At 38.1% G+C, this 14,122-nt stretch overlaps 1 protein-coding gene and 1 long non-coding RNA gene across 3 annotated transcripts in view; one reads left to right on the top strand and one right to left on the bottom strand.

Annotated features, from left to right (window-relative positions):
* The window catches only part of RNLS (renalase, FAD dependent amine oxidase), a 267,915-nt gene that overhangs the window by 106,511 nt on the left and 147,282 nt on the right, over positions 1-14,122 (bottom strand). The gene's annotated exons all lie outside the window — the stretch shown is intronic.
* The window catches only part of LOC133070218 (uncharacterized), a 34,331-nt gene continuing 26,127 nt past the window's right edge, over positions 5,919-14,122 (top strand). Inside the window, exon 1 of the long non-coding RNA XR_009696104.1 lies at positions 5,919-6,005. This is a non-coding gene — a long non-coding RNA (uncharacterized LOC133070218). The remainder of the gene's footprint in view (positions 6,006-14,122) is intronic.

Raw genomic sequence — 14,122 nt, forward strand, 5'->3', positions numbered from 1 at the left:
TGTGAAAACAGCAGTGAATGGCAGTGTGTTCCCTTCCTTGCTTTAAAGTGAGCTCACTTTGAAAGATTTCCACTTGCTTGGTGTTACACTGACTTGATTTTACATCGACTTGATCTTACACCATCTCTGCTTTGTATTTACGGTCTTCTTCCAAGCAGCTGACCAAATGTTCACTGCTCTATTTGTAGCATGGCCCAAACTCCTAAGCCTCACTGAGGTGAAACCATGGGGACCATATTTTCCATTTAACATTAAGGGCCTCTTCCTTCCTCTTTCAGATAGCTCCTTTTGGTGCTTCAGTGGTTTTCTGCTTTTTTTTTTTTGGTTGGCAAATCAGACTCAACCCTTTTGCTTTGTCTCCAATTCTCATGTACTGATATATTTCAGACAATTTATCTGGGCAGATCTGACCCACTGTATTTTCTATTCCTTTTGCAGACAGTGATAAGGTTTTCCCATGTTAGTATCTTCTACTCATAATTTGAGTTTACTAGGTAAGCCACTGAGAATCCTGACCTTATTCTGATCCTCTCATTTTACTTTTCATACCAAAGGAAAACAAGCTTCACAGTCACATCTATACCAAAATTAAAGATACAGAAAATACTTTCTATCTGCAGAAGTTAATACAAATAATGTCATTTTCTTATTGAGGCTGGTTCTATTATTCATGTCTTCCGCTTTAAAGAAATTGTAAAGAGTCTATTTGTTCTGTTTATTTTTTGATGTCTGCTTAGCATGAAGCAAATATTCTGAATCCATTTGGAGAAATTTACAGAAGGCTTACAGTTGGGTCTTCTGTTAAGTTTGTCTTGGGAGACTGTATCATAACTGCTGTAGGAGAGTAATAAAAAGTGTTTCCAGAGCATAAGTAAAAACGGTGGTCAAAAACTCTCAGAGCTGAAGGGACATCAGAGATAAGGAAATTCAACTGCACACTTTTAGAGATGAGGAAACCAAAGCTGGAAAAGATGATGATGTTACTTAAAGGCTAATTCAGGGCATAGTTTCCACTTATTTTCTTTGCTCTACAACTGCTTACATCATAGGATCTTGATGCTATATCCATGTATGTGAGTGTGTACATACTGCTAATCAGATTCTTGGAGAAGAGTAAAGTTACTGTTTGAGATGATTTTAGAGCCTCAACTTTGACTATGATGTCTTCTTATGTGAAATCCTAAAATATATGTGTCCATTTTGCTTACTGTATGAACAGGAAAATTACAAAAAGCAGAAGGGCTCTCTTGAAGTTTACAGTCAAATGCAGTCACTAGCAACATTTTGGACCTTGTTAACTCTTATTTTAATGAAAGATAGGGTAGGGGTTAGAAGTTGTGTATTGAAAAGACTCGCTTGCTCAGAAATGACCCCTCCAATCAACCTGCCCATTAGAGATTCATTTAGTTAACCAAACTCATCTATTAAATGGATTGTAATTAGCTCACCAGATTGCTTCTGTGCCTCTCAGATCTGCTGCAATGAATAAATTGAAGTTTGATCTTGAGCAGGGAGGAATGCTTTTGAGAAGGGCAGGCAGAAAATCAAGTTGTGAGTAGCTAGAACTTTGGGAGAGGTGGACAGAAAGAAGACTGCAAAGGTACCAAAAATCTCTAATTTTCAATGCTGTCTTTAGCCAAAGTATTCAAATGGAAAGCACACACATACTATGAAGTATGTGTGAGCAATTAGGCAGATTATGCCCTGGACATGGTAAAAAGGTCCAACTTTGAAGAAAAATATTTCATGGTGCTGGAAAGGCAACTGAAGATCAGGGTGAAAGTTTAAGAGCATATGGGCAAGTGAATCCATATGAGATAGTTTTATGAGATGGTAAAATATTTATTTCTCTTTGCTTGTTAATGATATCAGTTATTACCTCTCTCCAAATAAACCATCCCTGCTGGAAATAACTAGAGCTCATTACGAAGCTTAAAAAGGGTATATGGCATTTGCAAGCACTGGAATTCAAGACAGCATAGGTTATCTATACATTCAAAGGACAGATTTTGGCTGGACTGGCTGGACTGATGATTTCATATCCAAAACACCCACCATGCCACTTATTAGACTGAATTGATCTGTACTTTTCTGAATGGTCCTTCCCTACCTCTATCAGTAAGGTGAATTCAATGATACTGGTTTCTGTGCCTATAGACATACTAAAAGAATAAAAGTTGACTTCATACACATTTATTAGTTATATGATTGACTAGTTACTTGATCTTTCTAAGCCTCAGTTTAACTATCTGTAAAATGGGGATAATGGTAGTCTTTGTCTCATTGAGTTGCTGTAATTTCATTAGGGTTAAATGAGATGTACTCATACAAAACCTTAGAAGAGAATCTGGCACAGAGTAAGCACTCAATTCGTGTTAGCCCAGTGTTCTCCATAAAGGTCATCTGTTCTTGCTCCCAGACAAGAATGCACATGAATTGGTTAGTCTGAATGTCAAGAAGAGGTGGAAGAAGAAGATATATTAATAAGGTTTCAACGGCAGCAGTTCTGGCCCTCCAAGTTTTCCCCTCCTCTCTCTGACCTGACTTCTGTATTCTGTAAACCTAACTAGTGGGACTCCTCCTGCCTCCTCTCCTTAGACCTTCAGTGTTCTGACCACGGTTAGCATGGCAAAGCTTATTTCTGACCATCCATAACCCTGATCTTGCATCTTGTTTCTGTATTTGCATCACAACAGCTCTATCTTATGAACTGAGGCACATTAAAAACTCCCACTGTCTTTCTCTTAGAGAAAACATGAATTCTAAGTAGGTGAAGGTTTCAAAATTATTCAGTCGCCACCTGATAACCTGACCTCATTTTTTCTCTTTGCTCTTAGAAGAGAAACATGAAAATTATGTTAAATTGGCAAGGTCTATTAAAATTTTTTGAGAACTTTATTTTTTAACTTTATACCTACCTGTATGTTTCAAATGTTTAACAAGTCTACACCATTTTTATAATGTAAAGAAACCTACATATGCGAAATATAATAATATTCCTCTTCTGCCTAAATTGTGATTTGTCCTATGTGTCCTAGCTTCCACCTTATTGAAAACTGGATTAAAAAAACAATGAGCTCATTTTACAAATATCCTTATGTCTCCATTTGGCAATATAGTTGCTGAATGACCAACTGAATACTTAGGAACCCAGGAAACAGTGTATTGAAGCCCCAAGATTATTTTATCCCAGTTAACATCTGGGGCCTAATTGAGGGCAAAGATCACAACTTAAAGAATTTTATGTTTATTGTTTATAAACCATATTCTCACCCTATATAGCTCTATGAGAATTTCCGCAAGGGAGGTTTCTGAATTCTTTCACAGATTTCCCTGTGGGAATTCTCACAGAATTATATAGGATGAGAATCTGGCCTTCCTAGGCTTTATGATATGTTTAGAGAGGGGAGTAGGAGCTTAGCTAGGTTATTTTTATTTTCCGCTGAATTCTTCTGGGGGAAGTTGTACTTTTTGAATCAAGATTGTATGTGTTTTAAAATTTCCAAAGACTTTAAAACAACAGGGTCCAAAGAATGCAGTAATGTTTAATAGTCTAAAACTTGGATTTGAACATGTGATTTGAGAAGATATTTCCCAAACCTTTTAAATAAGTGTTTCTTCTTCTATGGTTTCTATAAGCAGAAAATCTTGGAATAAAATACTATATTTAAGTTGGAATTTAGATTTAAAAGCCTTTGATTAATGAGGTAGTTCTTTTTGAAATGACTAGAGTCCACATTTATGGTGAATTATTATTAGTAAAACTTTACATTAGAACAGCTGTAAATAGTCTATTATGTTAATATGACAGGCAAATTAACAAAGAGTGTAACAGCGTGAAACATAATACAGCATGTTTCCCCAAAGGTCAAAGTGCCAACAGTACTGAATAAAATGATTCTCTTGTTTCTCGAGGTGACTTAAAGGGCAGCTCCTAAAATATGAGTTGTAGTCCTTTAAATGTCTACATTATTATGACAATGCTGAGGACTTCAGTCATAACTTCAATATCTATCCTGGAGAACAGGAAAAAAGAAAGTGTATTAGAAATGTTCTTCATTTCTACTTCATGAAATTTCAAGATTAGGACCTCAGTTGGTTATTTTCTCTGGAATCTCTCTGATTTTGTTCTTTCTGTTACCCACATAATTTTATGTATTGTAAATGAATTCTTTTTAAGATGAAGATAATGAATACAGTTTTATGTGACAGTATTGACATCTCTGATCACTTTATATACACGTGTTGTATAATTACTTACACTTTCCTCTTTTGAGTTAGTGATCTGACGTGGACATCCATGGATTTTAAAAATACACAAAAATATCCATATAAAATGAAGCCAAGGGTCAGCAATCAACCAGTAAATTCAGAATGGAAACAATGAATTTTTAAAAAAATTCCTTGCTAGAGACGCAGAGGTAGGTAGCCATCTTTTTGTCTTGATGAAGCTAATGATTCATCAGAATTTCTTTTATTCATCAGAATTTCTCCTACATGCTAGATGCTTTTACAAGTTACCTCATTTTCTTCTGGCAACAACCCTGGTAGGTATACATAATTAATCCTGTTTTACAGTTGAGGAAATAAAGATTCAGAGGTAAAATGACTTTTGCCTGGTCACTCAATTGGTGTGTGGCACATTTGAGACCTCAATCTAACACTGCTCACTATAATACAACACAAAAATTAGGGTACATTAAGACTTCCCCAGTGGTCTAATGGTTAAGACTCTATGCTTCAACTGCAGGGGACATGGGTTTGATCCCTGGTTGGGGAAGTTCCACATGCTACATGGGGCAGACTCCCTCCCCGCTCAGAAGTTAGATAATAGTTTTGGGGGAATTTAGATAGCATGCCCAGTTAGTCTATCATACTGTGCCACGTCTGTGCACACTTTTTTCAGCCATTACTGAAACTAGCAGTGTGTCCTCAACTTGGGCCATCTAAAATGATGGTTTTTGTTTCATCAAAGGTTTATAAAATCTAACTTGAATCGCCTGAATGAAGAACTCAAAAGACTCTCACTCAAGGAAAGACTCAAACTTGCATGCATGCTATGTTACTTCAGTCATGTCCAACCTTTGCGATCCTATGGACTCTAGCCCACCAGGCTTCTCCACCCATGTATTCTCTAGGCAAGAATACTGGAGTGGGTTTCCATGCCCTCTTCAAGGGGATCTTCCTGATCCGGGGATTAAACCTGGGTCTCCTGCATTTCCTGCAATGAAGGTAGACTCTTTACCACTGAGCCATGAGGGAAACCTGAGAATCAAACGTTACACTCTCCCTACTGTTTCCATTAGCAGGATTTTCACGGACTTGATCAAGCAGTTTGATTAACCAAGATATAAAGTTGGTTAAATATCTCCATCTAATAGTTCTTATTGACCACTCTCAGGTATATGTGTATATACCAAAACATAAACTACATACTGTATTTATGTTTCTGGGCTAAGGAGTCTTTACAAATGTACTGGAGATCTTTAGCAGTGACACATTGAGGCAGATAATCTATGAGATCCAGAGAAGGAGCTTTATGGAAAGGTCTGTATTCTTAAGTACACTATGGACATTTTCTTAAAAGCAATTTTCTAAATGACTTTGAGGCTGGTGGGCTTACTCTCTCCTACTCTCTTGCTTATCATGGATGGCTGAGTCCCAGCTTAAGCAGAGTTGCTCAAATACCCCATTGGCTGACCTGGAGGAACAGTGTCAGGGCTAGGGAGGCCCAGATTCCTCAGGACTCTGTGCAAGCCTGACAATTCCTTAGATTGTTTGCCAAAGTCTATTGCAGGGTGAATGTGGCTCAGAGTAGGACTTGAGCCGCCTGCTCTCAGCCACAGACAAGCCATCTAAGTACACATAGTGCCTTTGGTATGCAAATGGCATTTCAAGGAGGTCTCCTAGCTCTTCCTCCAGAGCAAGCTGCTGCTTCTAAAAGCTCTAAGCCCAGAACTGACAATGGTCAATAGGGAACATAATACAAGAATTCTGCTTGAGAGGTGAGTCATATGGCTATTGCCTGAGGATGCACGCAACTGCTCTGTGGTGGGGTCACTCACTCTCTCAAGACCTGAGGACCCCGGTCTATGTCCAGAACTCTCTCTGACCTCTTCATGTAGGGCGAGAGGTGAGACAAACAGAGGAAAATAAGACTGGGGTCAAGTCACTAGCTTTATTTTCCAGCTTTAATTCCTGTTCCTTCTTATTCTTTTGTCTTTTTAAAGATGTAGCAGCAATCAGAAGGGGGAGAAAAGCCTATTAAAATGTTCAGATGCCTTTTGAAAAGAAATTAAATTTCCCTATTTTCTAAATTCAAAAAGTGTTTTACCCTTCCTTGAGATTCTGTTCTGTTGCACACATGCCATTTAATAGAAGGAGCATCAGATTTAGTCTGAGAAAGTCCTGGCTTGGTCCTAGTTAGAGATGTGATTTTATCTTCGTTTGGTCATTATTTTATCAGTTGTAAAATGGTGATTTAAACCTATCTCACTGGATTTTGGGGAGAATTAAGTGAGATAATGTCTACTAAGAGCCTGGTGGAGGCCCTATACAGTAGGCACTTACAGATACAGAGCCAATATTATTAACCTGGAGAGATAACTGAACATTTTTCCTCTAAGGATACTCCCTTTTCTGGGTTTCAAATGGACAGGAAGCATTATTAATATTGCTGATGGTATTTTACCCAAATCTTGTGATTTTGTACATTCTGTCCTTTCTGTGAAAAGGCCTACTCACTTAGAACAAAAAGAAGCTAGTCTTATTTACTCCTGGAAGAAAAAGAAAGCGTTTAATCAAGCTAGCAAACAGCGATTAAGGATCCTAATGACTTCTGGTTCCATAAGTGTTAACAATAAGTCATTGTAATACAGTCTTGCTTCTCATTCAGACACTCTCCAGACAGTCCCTACATCTTCAAAAAGTGGTCCATATTTGCTGCCATCTCCTGAGGCTGTGCTGTCCACACACATTTGGAGTTGTTAAGTAGTCTCCTAATTAGAACTTCTGCTACCAATCACTCTCCATTCTAATCCATATTGTATCTGATACTATATGTATACTCCTCTGCTCCCATTACACATGAGACTAACCAAGATCTCTGAAAGACAAACAGTGTATAGTAACGCAGATATATGAGATCTAGAAAAATGGTACTGATGAAGCTATTGGCAGGGCAGGAATAGAGACTGACCTAGAGGATGGACATGTGGACACAGGGGCTGAAGATGAGCGTGGAACGAACTGGGAGAGTAGCACTGACATTTATACATGACCATGTGTAAAAGAGATAGCTACTGGGAAGCCGCTCTATAGCACAGGGAGCTCAGCTTGGTGCTCTGTAATGACCTAGAGGGGTGGGATGGGGTGATAGGAGGGAGGCTGAAGAGGAGGAGATATGTGTATACATATAGCTGACATAAGAGATGCATGTTTGATCCCTGGGTTGGGAAGATCCCCTGGAGGAGAGCAAGGCAACCCACTCCAGTATTCTTGCCTGGAGGATCCCATGGACAGAGGAGCCTGGTGGGCTACAGTTCATAGTATTGCAAAGAGTCGAACATGACTGAAGTGACTTAGCATGCACGTACATATTCCCTGATATCTAATCTTGCTTCCTGCTAACACTGTCTTATTCAATACACTCATGATTTTAAAACTGTCTTATGTTGAAGGATGGGGCATATGAATTAGAAGCCTAGAAGAAAAAAGTAGTTTCCAAGAGGTACATAATTTTACTTCAGACAGTTAGCATTTCAAAACCTATCTATGGCACATAGCAAATCACTAAAAATATATACGGCCTTTTCAGTATTTCTTTCAAGGATTTGGAAATGCAGTTTTCTGATGGCCTGGATTTCCTTTAATGGAACATCTGCTGTGGAAGTGTGCTGTTTCCCTATACTTTCTTCCAGATATCTGGAAAGTCTGAGGATTAACTAATTTAAGCTTCATCAGGGTGTTCTGTTTACTAATTGTGACTAAATGTCAGGACATATAGCTGATGTTTGATTTGAAAGTGTTCCTATTTCATAATTTAGCTTTCCTTAAGTGAAACACTTGATAGAAATACAACAAAAAATAAGATAAAAAAGGCAAAGAAAGGAATCAGTTCTGTTTTCTTCTGTCATGGCTGGTTTCCCAATTGGATAGATTTTTATAAAAGGAATACTTTTCAAAATGCCAGGAACCTTGGTGATAAATCCAGAATGACTGAATATCAATTCTAAGGTAAGACATTTTATTCTTTTCATACTTCTATACTATTTTATGTAAATATAATTTCTTTTTTTTCTGATGACCTGAGTTTTAAGAAGGTGGCATGATTAGACTGGACTTGAGCTCACATTAACACTACACACAAGCTGACATGCAACCTGTCAGCGTTTTCCAGGTCTCTTATGTCATGAGGACATGCTCTAATTATTTGGACCCAGAAGTATTATTAATAGACATGTGGAGCAAGCAGTACTCTTAACACTTCTTTAGAAACTAATTTCTTGGAAACAGACAAAGACTGACTTTGTTAAGGTTAATTACTTAGTATTTACCACATCTGAAGGAACATTGATTGAGAGAGTTGCTTTATTGAACAAGGCGTGTGATACTGAGACTATGGATTTAAGAGTCTCCTGAAATTAGCATGGCTTTTAATTATAATAGATTTAAGTCAGATGTAACAATTTCAAACTGAGACTTCTATGTAAATGGTGACAAAACCTACTGATTGAGTGAAAGGAATGAATTGACTGTACCGGCAATCTTGGTATTTATCTGTTAAACATTATTTGTTGCTTAGTCTCTTTTCAGTCAACTGGGCAGTGCATTGATTTTGCACATTCTCCTCAAGCCCTTGGGTTCCTGTATTGTGAACTCCTGCTGGCATTACAATGCTGCACACAGCAGGTATGGAGACTTCCCCTGGAAATACTCTCAGTTATCCATTATAGGACAATGCAGGATCAAGAACACGGCTTGGCACCATGGCAAAGAGCATGGGCTCTTGAGTCAGATGGCCTGGTTTTGAATCTGGCTTGACCATTCACTAAACGTGTGACCTCAGGCCAATTACCTGTGTCTGTTTTCTCATCTGTCATGCAAGGTCTTGCCTTAACACCCCACCTCCTGCTTTGCCCACCCACCTTCTCCTTTACCCTCTTTTATTTCATGCCATAACTCTTATTGCCACCTGGCACATATGTGTTTGTCTATTTGTTTGTTCACTTTCTGACCCCCTCCACTGGAATTGAAGGTCTGTGAGCGCAAGAACCTACTCTCATTCACCCAATACATGTAATTGTGCTTGGCACACAATAAAGCAATCTATAGTAAGTTGATGGAGAGCTGAATGAATGGATGAATGGATGGAAAATGGAGATAGAAGTCTCCAAACTGGGCAAAAAAACCTGGAAGTTTATCACAGGAATGAAGGAAATAATCCAGGAATGGGAAGAAAGAGAGCTTGATACTAGTGGAAAGAATAAAAGTCTAGGTAGTGTTAAATTAGTTTCACGAAACACATGAGCAGTGAGTCTATCAGATGCAGGCCGTAAGAAAGGCAGCGTGCCAAATTGGACTGAGGTAGAGGCTCATTGGAGGAGATGGCTCTATGCCTAGCTGATGACTTGGGGCAGCCTGCACCAGTCATAAAGTGTTCTGTCAGATCCTAAAACAAATGGAACATTATTCTTTCCTTGGAGGATATATAATCAAAGGCAAATGTTAATAAGGTGATGAATGAAGGAAGCTGCTGATCTAGTTCCATACAACGCTGACACATTACCCAGGTGGTAACATTCAGACAATGAATAGATAAAAAAAAAAAATTTTAATGCATAAATGCAGAGTAAGGAAAATGCATGGCACCAGATGCTCTTGGCCACTGGGGCAGAAGAAGTGCTTAGTGTCAAAGACAACCTTGGTCCTTGTCATGAGATCAGCTGTCGTCGTGGCTGCTCTGAGATTTGGAGCAATGGTTGGTAACGCTTTTCCCTTCATCTTCATTTGAGACTCACTTATCAGGATTTAAAATATAAACAATTGGACTTCCCTGGTGGTGCAGGGGTTAAGATTCTGCACTTCCAATGCAGGGGACCTGGGTATGATCCCTGGTCAAGGAACTAGATCCCACATGCTGCAATGAAAACCAAGCACAGCCAAATAAATACTTAAAAATAATAAAATAAAATATGAACAAGAACTTATATGACCATCCAGCATCCTGCTCATTTACAATACTTTACATTGCTTTGGATTTGGTAGCTCCGTATATTGTGATAATCAGGATGCTCAAATACATTGCCACACACTGTAAATCTGGGTAATATCCGTGCCACAGTCATTAGCACCATGTTCCTGAAAGGTATGAAGAGGAGGCGGGAACTGTGCACATAACACTTCACCCCCGTCTACGCCTTCCCCACACTTCTTCAGAACAGATGGCAGAGAGGCATTAGTTGTCTCATGTTTTGTTTTGAAATGTTTCATTGTAAAATAAACAATTCTGCAGTAGAGTTTTTATTTGTTAGCACATGCAACTAGACTTAAAGTTAAATGCTGTTATCCCACTACCCTTGCCCCAAAGCTTGAATCAAACAAAAAATAAAAATAAAGCATAGAATCAAAAGGAACGAATGAAGCTGAAATCCTACCTGCAACTTAGATCTTTGTCCTGATGTGTTTCAGCACACAGAATCTCCCTATTTACCCATAAACTATGTTTTCATTCTGTTGTGTTTATTTTTCATTGCTATTTGTTTAAGATGGTATAGACCAAGTCACCCTAGTAACACTTATTGATTTATTATTGCACCATGTGGGAGGTGCAATGCTAGGCATAAAAGTGTAAGGTCACTGCTTTCAAGGGATTTAAAATCTGGTTAAGTATTTTTCTTGAAAAATTATAACTAAAAATACTCAACAGTACATACTAAGTGACAGCTATTCGTTTAGACAACAGCTGCAATTGTAGGTCAGGGGAAGGTGAAATGACACACACACAGAATAGAGAAGGAAATGTTTACATGAGATGTGAGTTGAGATTCAGATAAGTAGACAAGGAGACATTCCATAAAGAAAGGGCAGTGAGGGGAGAGCACTGAGACAGGAAAAGATGAACTATGTTGGGGGCATAGACAATGAACTGTGGCAGGAATGGTGATGCTAGAGAGGTAGAAAGTCCCCAAACAGAATGCACGAGAGTTTCCTCCAAAAGTTAAAAGCTTCAGGATTATCTCAAAACTTATTTGGAAGTTTACTCTGTTGCTGAACAGAGGGCTAGCATACTATACTTCAAATGTGACTCCATTCATTCATTCAGTTATGCAGCAGTTTCCTGAGCATTTCTGTGTATGCATTAGGTGCTAAAGATACAGTAAAGGTAGAATATGGTCCTTTGACCTCAAGAAGATGACAGTTTAATGTGAATACAGAGAAATATTTGTGAATTACAATCCAGGTTGAAAGTCATAGCCATGTCAAAATTGGAGTACCTTTGGTCTTTCACAAAAGCCCTGCTTTAAGGAACCCTCATGAGAATAATGAAGAAGTCCAGGGAGGGACTCACGTATAATGATAAGTCCCTTCAATACTGCAACACAGGACAACTATATTGACAATACATGGGACTGGTATGCTGTAAATAAATAATACTTTGCCCTTCTTCTTTTAGTATTGGGGAAAAAAGAAAAAAAGGAGATCAGGGTAAAAAATCATCACAATAGAAGGTTAGGACCCCAAAATAAACAGATGCTTTCAGAAGAGAAAAAAATGAATACATTGTGTTATTTCCAATCATAGTTAAAGCTTACAGAATACACATTACAGTACTTTTCTGGCACTCTTCTAGGTGTTTCACATATATTAACTCAATTATCACAATATCTCAGACAGGTATTTGTGCCCCAAGCACAAAGTCAGTAAGAGAAGGAGCTAGGGTTCAAACTCATCTGTAAGCAGTAGCCATACAACTTTCTTACATGTGGGAGGATCCCTCTGGGTAATGGTGGTGCAGGGGAAGGGGGTCTTCAGAAAGATATCAAATAAAGACCATTTAAATTTAAGGAAACTTAGAATGGGTGGAACGAACTGATATGAGAATCCATATGCCTGTTTTGTTTTTGTATTTTTCGATTTTATAAGACTGTGAAAGTGTTAGTCGCTCAGCTGTGTCCAACTCTTTGAGACCCCCATGGACTATAGCCCCCACCAGGCTTCTCCATCTGTGGGATTTTCCAGGCAAGAATACTGGAGTGGGTTGCTATTTCCTTCTCCAGAGGATCTTCCCGACTCAGGGATCGAACCCAGGTCTCCTGCATTACAGGCAGAATCTTTACCTTCTGAGCCACCAGGGAAGCTGGCATAAGACTGTAATAGGATTAAATGTAAAGAGGGAATGGTCTCTTTTAGATTAATAATAATGGTACTGAATACTGACTGAACATCTATCTATCTGTATGTACCTGGTACTCCACACAGTTATCGTTATTATTCCCATTTTACGATACCAACAACAACAAAAATTGAAGAGACTCCTATTACAAAGAAAGAAGTTTGTTTGGTTTTTATCACAACCTACACAGTTAGCAAGGGCTGGAATTTAGATGTGTCTGACAAATCTTTACCATCACATTACACATTAATTAAATGTCCAGGTTATTGGCCCTGTGGACTTGCTGGGTTTGCCTTTCTTCTATTAATCTGTTAGGATCCAAAAGTTCTGCTAGGATGAAGTGGAGTTAGGGTATGGCACTGTGGGGATAAGGCTGTATTTCTTTGACAAGGTAGCTGACTCTTCATGACATTTTGGAACCAGAAAAACCATCTGGGAACCATTAGGGACAATCCATACCTGTCTCTACTGAAAGTGTGAAAAATTGTGGATCTCTTTCCAATAACCAATATTTAAATATTTATCTATGAACTATTCTTTCTCTTAAAATAAGAAATTTTGTCTACATGACCCATCTTAAGTTAAAAGGTACAGAAACTGAACTGAGAATCACATCTTACTTCAAGTTCCAAAGTAGAGTACCATAATCATCAGAAGTGATTTGGAGGTTATGCTATTTCTATTAAATTTCTGATGGCCAAATAAGAATTTATTTGCTATTTGATCCAAATAAAGATATGTACATCAATAAAGGTATAGAACAGAGAGAAATTAGTCATATTCTTAAATTTATTAAGGGGAATGTTAAAAATGATGCTTATTGGATGTCTTCTATATGTCTGCCATTTTACATATTTTACAGTAACTCATTTGGTTCTAACAATGACCTGTGTATTATGATCTCATTTTATATATGAAATACTTGAACTTCAGTGTGGTTAAGTAAATCAAACAATTAACAAGTGGCAGAGGCAAGGTAGACACACCTAGCTCTATCTCTCTTTCTCTCTTTAACTATGTTGGCCTGTACTAGAAGAGGAAAGAAACCAACTCTTTGCTTCTGCAAGAATTGTTATAAAGATTAAAAACACCCTCAACAATAGGAAAAGAAGAGAGGTTTACAGGCAGAAATAATGCAAATGAAAAAGAACAAAAACCATTGCTTGAGCTGGACAAAACATGTATATGGAACACTTGAAGTCAAGTATTTTACTTCCAATCATAATTTTCCAACCTCTTGCTCCACTTCTGTTTCTCCAGATGCCATACAAGTATGATACTAAATTTGTTTTGCAAGGGAAAGGACTAGGACTATTACTAATAAGAAAATATGGCTTTGCATTTCTTTGGATAGCTTTATAAAATGTGATCCCACTTCCAAAAGGTTGCAAAGAGTCAGACATGACCGGGTGTGTGCGTGTGTGCACGCACACACATACACACACAGATGTAATATGAAAGGCTCACTTTCTATTTATCTACATTTCTCAAATATTGTCTTTTGCAATATGTATACTGATCTAAATTTGACTCTGTTAATAACACTCTCCTTCGGCTTTCAAATGGCTTAACCATGTCTAAAAGCACAGTTGAAGAATAATCTGACTGAGACTGATAAGACCGCTCATGTGGTTTTGACCCTTAGAGAGGATAGTGGGTGGATATTATCCTTTATACTTTGTACCATTCTCAGAGGACAGTCACAGATGTGTAAACAAACGTGAAAGA

This window comes from Dama dama, chromosome 15 (assembly GCF_033118175.1).
Source record: "Dama dama isolate Ldn47 chromosome 15, ASM3311817v1, whole genome shotgun sequence".
Lineage (NCBI taxonomy): Eukaryota > Metazoa > Chordata > Mammalia > Artiodactyla > Cervidae > Dama > Dama dama.